The sequence below is a fragment of the Pan troglodytes genome, chromosome 16 (assembly GCF_028858775.2).
Source record: "Pan troglodytes isolate AG18354 chromosome 16, NHGRI_mPanTro3-v2.0_pri, whole genome shotgun sequence".
NCBI classification, from domain to species: Eukaryota; Metazoa; Chordata; class Mammalia; order Primates; family Hominidae; genus Pan; species Pan troglodytes.
Genome location: NC_072414.2, coordinates 18,362,414 through 18,370,642, shown reverse-complemented (window position 1 = coordinate 18,370,642; position 8,229 = coordinate 18,362,414). Strand labels below are relative to the sequence as shown.

Here is an 8,229-nt window from a genome sequence, read left to right as displayed (position 1 = left end):
CATTCCATTCCATTCCCTTCCATTCCTATCCATTCCATTGCATTCCACTCAGGTTGATTCCATTCCATTCCATTCCAATCCATTCATCTCCATTCCCTTCCATTCCTCTCGGGTTGATTCCATTCCATTCCATTCCATTCCATTCCACTCCATTAGATTCCATTCCGTTCCATTCCTAGACCTGGAAGGCAAGAATCCCAGGCCGGTCAGCCCAGTGGAGGGTGCAGATGGAAGACACTCCCCTCCATAGCCAGCCTGTTTTTCCCCATGAAAGAGAGGCCACCACCCTGCCCTGTCCCGAACCCGTTCCATCCACGTGTCCTAAATCTCCTCCAGCAGAACCCAGTATTTTTCCTCGGTGAGGAGTGCTTCCAGCGAGGCGGCCTCTTGCAAGGCCTCCGGCTACCCCGGGGCCTCTCTTTCTAGGAAAGTTGCGCCTGATTCAGAATCTCCAGGCCCGACAGGAGCTCATCCAGCAGCAGGCCGGAGGGGAGAGCAGAGGAGCGTGCCGGCTCCTGGAGCGCCTGCGGAGGCGCCGGGATGCCTTGAATCTGATCCTGCTCGCGGAATCCTCCGGGGGCTTCGGCTGGCAAGGTGGAGCTGCCCCAGCTTGAAGATCCCAGGCCGCCCCATCGACCTTGGGATGCTGGCCCCAGCCCCACAACCGACTCTCCTGGGACGCGGGTGGTGCCCTGTGGCCTCTCTTGAGTGGACCCAGTCTTTATCACTGCGCAAGGGTCAGGCAGGCCCTCGTGCTGCGGGTGCCGGTCCTCCCAGCATTTGCCCGGGTGCGGAGGCCACCGAGGAGCCAGAGTTTGGTGCGCGCCCCTTCTGGAAGAGCCGAGGTGGCGTTGGGAAAATCCCCGCATGACAGGGCAGGTTGGGAGATCCCCTCTGCCGGCGCGGCCTGCCTGGTCTGGAGCACTGGGACGGCCCTCGCTCCCTGGCTCAGGAAAACCCCCTGTCGGAGAGCCCCAGGTGCGCAGGGCACGTGGGGTGTGGGAAGCCCCGTTCCCCACGCGCCATTTTGGGTGAAGGCGACCCTTGAGGGAGCAGGATGACACCCGCCGGCGGCCGCGTTGCACAGGCCGCCTGCCTGAGCGGCTGCCCTGCCAGCCTGTCCTGGATGCCTGGCCCTTCGATTCTGAAACCAGATCTGAATCTTGGACTCCAGGAGGCCCGTCTCTCTGGCCAGCTCTTCCCTGGCCGCGATGCCTGGAAAGCGATACTTCTCAATGTCTCGGAGGAGCAGGGCAGTCTGGGATCCGGTGACAGCGGTCTGCTTTTGCCTGCCTTCTTGCGGGCTGCGTCTCCCGGGCCAGGGTCGAGATTCCCGCTGGTCATGCCTCAGCTGTTGTGACCTCTCCTTCTGAAACCGAATCTGGACCCTCGGCTCTGGAATGCCGATGGCCTGGGCCAGCCATTCTTTCGTGGTGATGCCCGGGTATGTGTTCCACTCAAAGCAGGCTTGCAGGGCCTCGCTTTGGCTCGGGGTCCAAACGAGTCTCCTTTACTGTCCCCATCCCCGGGCTACCACGAGGAGGGTGCTGTCCGAAGGTGTAGGGAGGGCCATCGCGGGGAGCCCCAGCCGGAATTTCAAAGATGGACACGGGCAGAAGGAGGCCGGTGGGCTCCCGTGCAGCTCAGCCGTCCTGGGCACTGCAGGAGGTGCAGCCAGAAGACCTGCTCGAAAGTCAACCAGTGGCTCTTATAAATGCCCACAGGCAGGACGGCTCCACCCCTTCATGAATGGCGGTGAGCCCTAGGACAGCCCGCCACACCCAGGAAGAGTCCCAGGGCATCGAGGCCTGCGGCCGGGTGGTGGTGGGGTTGTGGGGGAGGGCGTGGTGATGGGGGTGGTGGGACCGGAGACACTAAGAGGAAGGGGGCAAAGGGGAAGGGGTGAGGGGGGCGTGTTTTGGGGGCTGGCTCTCCGGACCACTCCAGGAATCCCGTGGGAGCTGGAAGCCACTCACTGGGCTCCCACGCATCTTCAGGAGGGAGAAAAAGGCCTGGGAGGGGGGAGGGGATTTTGGAAATGAACCTCCGTGGGAGTCATGACTGTTCCAGGCCCTCTCTCCTTGAAGGAGGCATTGCCTGTGGGTTTCGCCATTGCCAGAACAGTCTCACACAGGCAGGCGTGTGGCTCTCGTTCATTTCCACGTTGGAGACCAGAGCAAGACCCCAGAGAGAAGATGCCTCCACGGCGTGATGGCCTGTTGATGGATTCCCATGTGCAGCAACATGTGGAGTCTGCAGTGTGACCGCTTTGGAAACTGGCAAGGAGAGCGAAGGCACCATGCCGGTCTTCCACCCTTCCCTGCATGTTTCTGGGTGCCCGCACAGCTCCAGGAGCAAACATTCAGCATGACACATCTCTGAACTGATCAACAAAGTGATGTAACACTTGCCTAGGCTCTGCCTACAGGGGCTTTGAGACATATCTCTGCACTGATCACCCAGTTGATGGGACTTTTGACTAGGCTGTGCCTATGGGGGCATTGTGACATATCTCTACACTGATCACCCAGGTGATGTAACTCTTGTGTTGGATCTGCCTATGGAGGAATTGTGACATATTTCTGCACTGATCTCCCAGGTGATGGGACTCTTGTCTAGGCTGTGTGGATGGGGGCTTTGTGACATATCTCTGCACTGATCACACAGGTGATGTAATGCTTGACTAGGCTCTGTCTACGGGGCATAGTGATACATCACTGCATTGATCACCGAGGTGATGTAACTCATGTCCAGGCTCTGCCTATAGGGGGCCTTGTGACATTTCTCTGCGCTGATCATCTAGGTGATGTAACTCTTGCTTACACACTGCCTGCAGGGGCATTGTGAAATATCTCTACACTGATCACCCAGGTGATGGGACTCTACTCTAGGCTCTGCCTACTCGCGGCATTGTCACATATTTCTGCACTGATCACCCAGGTGACGGACACTTGTCTTGGATTTCCCTATGGGGTCATTGTGTCATATCTCTGCACTGATCACCCAGGTGATGTAACTCTGGTCGAAACTCTGCCTAAAGGGGCATTGTGACAATTCTCTGCAATGATCACCCAGGTGATGTAACTATTTTCTAGGCTCTGCTTAAAGTGGACTTGTCACATATCTCTGCACTGATCACCCGGGTGAAGTAACTCTTGTCTAGGCTCCAGCTACAGGGGGTACTGTGACGTATCTCTGCACTGATCATCCAGGTGATGTAACGTTTATCTAGGCTCTGCCTCCAGGGGCGTTTTGACAAAGCTCTGCACAGATCACCTAGGTTATGTTATTCTTGTCCACTCTCTGCCTACAGTGGGCATTGTGAATTATCTCTGCACTGATCTCCAGGTGATGGGACTCTTCTCTATACTCTGAGTAGAGGGGGATTTGTGACATATCTTTACACTGATCACCCGGGTGATGGAAGTCTTATCTAGGCTCTGTCTATGGGTTCATTTTGTCAAATGTCTGCACTGATCACTCAGGTAATGTAACTCTGGTCTAGGCTCAGTCTACAGGGATTTTTGTGACATATCACTGCCCTGATCACCCAGGTGATGTAAGCCTTGTGTGGGCTTTGCGTACAGAAGGCTTTGTGACATATCTATGCACTGATCTCTGAGGTGATGCTACTCTTGTCTATGCACTGCCTACAGCGGACATTGGTACATATCTCTGCGCTGATCACCCAGGTGATGGACCCTTGTCTTAGATATGCCTACATGGGCATTGTGACACGTCTCTGAACTGATCAACGAAGTGAATCTCTTGTCTAGGCTCTGACTACAGGGGCTTTTTTAGACATCTCTGCACTAATCACCATGGGGAGGGAACGCTTGTCTACCTTCTGCCTACAGGAGGCTTTATGACTTATACCTGCACAGATAACCTAGGTGATGTAATACTTGTCTAGGCTCTGCCTACACGGGAATTCTCACATATCTCTGCACCGATCACCCAGGTGATGCAACTCTACTTTATGCTCTCCCTACAGGGGACATTGTGACATATCTCTGCACTGATAACCCAGGTGATGCAACTCTTCTCTGTGATCTGCCTAAAGGGGGCATTGTGACATATCTCTGCCCTGATCACCCAGGTGATGTAACTCTTTTCTAGTCTATGCCTACAGAAGGCATTGTGACATCACTCTGCACGGATCACCTGGGTTATGTAACACTTGTCTAGGCTCTGCCTATGGAGGCATTGTGGCTTATCTCTGCACTGATCACCGAGGAGATGTGACTCTTGTCTAAGCTCTGCCTAGAGGTACATAGGGACATATCTCTACACTGATCACTGAGGTGATGTAAAACTTGTCTATGCAATGTCTACAGTGGGATTTATGACATATCTCTGCACTGATCACCCAGGTGATGTAACTCCTGTCTAGCTTCATCCTACAGGAGCGTTTTAACATATCTCTGCACTGATCACCCAGGTGATGTAACCCTTGTCTAAGCTCTGCCTACAGGGGCATTGTGACAGATATCTCCACTGCTAACCCAGGTGATGTAATAAATGTCTGGGCTTTGCCTACAGGGGGCTTTGTGATATACATTTCAACTGATCAAAAAGGTAATGTAACCCTTGTCAAGGTTCTGGTTACAGGGGCTTTGTGACATATCTCTGCACTGATCATCCCAGGGAGGAAACACTTGTCTACACTTTGCCTATAGGGGGCTTTACAACTTATCCCTGCACTGATCACTAGGTGATGTAACACTTGTCAAGGCTCTGTCTACACGGGGATTTTCACATATGTCTACACTGATCACCAAAGTGATGTAACCATTGTCTAGGTTCAGCCTACTGGGGATATCTGATATACCTATGCACTGATCACCGAGGTGATGTAAATCATTTCCAGGCTCTTTGTACAGGGGACATTGTGATATATCTCTGCACTGATCACCCAAATGATGCATATCTTCTCTGATCTCTGCAGGGAGGGGGCATTGTGACATATTTCTGAACTGATCATCCAGGAGATGTAACTATTCTCCAGACTTTGACTAAAGAGCGTCAGAAGGTGTTGGGAGAGCCTCAGCTGGAATGTTACGGACGGACAAGGGCAGGGAGAGGCCAGCGGGCTCCCTTGCACATCAGCTGGGGTGCGCAATGAGCGCAGGTCTAGAAAGGAGGCCGGCAAAGAGAGCTAGAAGTCTGCGTTCCGCCGCCAGGCGCTCCATGGTGGCAGCTGGGAGGAGGCAAGGTCACGCGAGGGCGGGCGACGGCGGCGCGGAGTCGCAGAGCAGACGAGCCGCTGGAGGGGTGTCAGGCCTGGATGCTACACAGGCACGGTGTTTGCAGGGACAGGGTTTCCCACCCAGCCCAGGGGAGGACGCATTTCCCGGGTGTGGGTGGTGGGGGTTGAGAGGGGGTGGTCAGGAGGAGGTGGGGTGGTGGAAAGGCATGAGAGCTCTGCCCGCACTGCTCCCACAGCCCAGGCAGCTGCCCACAAACCCGCGCGTGTGCAGTAGGCTGCCCACCTGCTCGTACCTAGGCCAGCTCTGGGATCCCCGGGATGCCCAGGAAAGAATGGCAGTTCTCCGCTGTGTGGAGCCTCTCACCGGGCCTAGACATAGAAGGCAGATATCCCAGGCCAGTCAGCCCGGTGGAGAGGGCGGGGGGATGACACGCCCCTCCTTAGCCAGCCAGGTGTTCCCCGCGAAAAAGAGGCCAACGTCCTTCCCCGACCCTACCCCATCCCAACCCCGCGTCCTAAAGCTCCTCCAGCAGAGCCCAGTATTCCTCTTCCTGAGGGGTGCTTCCAGTGAGGCGGCCTCTTCTAAGGCCTCCAGCTCCCCTGGGGCCTCCATTTCTAGGAAAGATTGCACCTGCTGCAGAAACTTCGGGCTCGCCAGGAGCTCATGCAGCAGCAGGCCGGAGCAGAGTGCAGACAAGCGCCCCGGCTCCTGGAGTGCCTGGGAGGGCGCCAGGATGCCTTGCATCTGCACCTGCCACATGGAGGACTCTGGGGGTGTGAGCTGGCGAGGTGGAGCTGCCCCGTCTTGGGGTTCCCATGCCGCTCTGGCGACCTGGGGACCCCGGCCACAGCCCCACCACGGAATCCCCTCGGAAGCGAGTGGCGCAAGCACACCTTGGCCGTGTGGCCCCGCTTGAACCGGCCTAGGCTGACCAACCACCCACAGGCCCGGCAGGCCGTCGCGCTGCGCGTCCCGGTCCTCCCGGCTTTGCCCGGGTGAGGAGGCCACGGAAGAGCCTGAGAGTGGAGAGTGCCCTTTCCGGAGGAGCCGGGGTGGTGTAGGCAAAATCCCCGGGTGCCGGGGCATGTTGAGAGATCCCCTCTGCCGGCACAGCCTGGCTGGGCTGGAGCACGGGGACGGCCCTCACTCCCTGTCTCAGGAAAGCCCCCTGTGGGAGAGCACCAGGCGCTCAGGGCACGTGTGGTGCGTGAAGCCCCATTCCCCAGGCGCCAGTGTGTGTGAAGGCGACCCACGAGGGAGCAGGGTGACACCGCCGGGGGCCACGTTGCACAAGCCGCCTGCCTGCGTGTTCACCCTGCCACCCTGTCACGGGTGCCTGGCCCTTCGATTCTGAAACCAGAACTGAATCCTGGACTATGGGAGGCCCGTCTCTCTGGCCAGCTCTTCCCTGGTGGTGATGCCTGGAAAGCGATCCTTCTGAAAAGCTCGGAGGAGCAGGGCAGTATGGGATCTGGTGACGGCGGTCCGCTTTTGCCTGCCTTCTTGCGGGCCGCGTCTCCCGGGCCAGGGCCGAGATTCCCGCCATTGCTGCCACAGCTGGCATGACCTCTCATTCTGAAACCAAATCTGGACCCTGGGCTCCGGAATGCCGATGGCCTGGGCCAGCCATTCTCTGGTGGTGATGCGGGGGTAAGGGTGAAGCTCAAAGCAGGCTCGCAGGGCCTTCCTTTGGCTCGGGGTCCAAACGAGTCTCCTTCACCATCCCCGTCCCCAGGCTTCTGCGGGGAGGGTGCCGTCCGAAGGTGTCAGGGGGGCCATCGCGGGGAGTCCCGGTCGGAATTTCACGGACGGACATGGGCAGAGAGAGGCCGGCAGGCTCTCGTGCACCTCAGCCGGCCTGTGGACTGCCGCATGTGCACTCAGGAGGCCTGAATGGACAGCCAGCCAGCGGGTCTTATAAAGGCCCGCAGGCACGCAGGCAGGCTCCACCCCTTCATGAATGGCGGTGTGCCCTGGGACACGCCTCCCCACCCTGGAAAGATCTTAGGGCGTCAAGGCCTGCCGCCAGGGGTTGGTGGGGTGGGTTTGGGGGAGGACGTGTTTATGGCGAAGTTGGGGCCAGAGACACGAAGATGTAGGGGGCCAGGGGGAAGGGGTGAGGGGGGCGCATTTTGGGGCCTGGCGATCCGGACCTCTCCGGGAATCCCACGGCAACTGGAAGCCGCTCTCTGGGCTCCCACGCGTCTTCAGCAGGGAGAAACCGGCCTGGGAGGGTGGAGGGGAGTGTGGAACTGAACCTCTGTGGGAGTCTTGAGTGTTCCAGGCAATCTCTCCGTGAAGGAGGCAGTGCCAGTGGGTGTCGCCGTTGCCGGGACAGTCTCACACACGCAGGAGTGTGGCACTCGTTCATTTCCACGTAGGAGACCAGACCGAGACCCCAGAGAGAAGACGCCTCCCCAGCGTGATGACCTGATGATGAATTCATGTGTGCGGCAACATGGGGAGTCTGTAGTGTGGCCGGTTTGGAAACTGGCAAGGAGAGCGAAGGCACCATGCTGGTCTTCCACCCTTCCCTGCATGTTTCCGTGGGACCCCAGAGCTCCGGGATCAAACAGTCAGCATGACACATCTCTGAACAGAACAACAATGTGATTTAATCCTTCTCTAGGCTCTGCCAACAGGGGCTTTGTGACATATCTCTGCACTGATCACCCAGGTGATGGGACTTTTGTCTGGGCTCTGCCTATGGGTGCATTGTGACATATCTCTACACTGATCACCCAGGTGACGTAACTCTTGTGTTGGATCTGCCTATGGGGGCATTGTGACGTATCTCTACACTGATCACCCAGGTAATGTAAGTCTTGTGTTGGATCTGCCTATGGGGTCATTGTGACATATTTCTGCACTGATCACCCAGGTGATGGGACTCTTTTCTAGGCTCTGTGTATGGGGGCTTTGTGAAGTATCTCCGCACTGATAACCCAGGTGATGTAACCCTTGACCAGGCTCTGCCTATAGGGGGCCTTGTGACATATCTCTGCACTGATCATCTAGG

General features: G+C 57.1%; 1 pseudogene; it reads right to left on the bottom strand.

Annotated features, from left to right (window-relative positions):
- Positions 1-442: 442 nt before the first annotated feature.
- Positions 443-2,362, bottom strand: LOC104001165 (uncharacterized; annotated as a pseudogene).
- Positions 2,363-8,229: the final 5,867 nt, after the last annotated feature.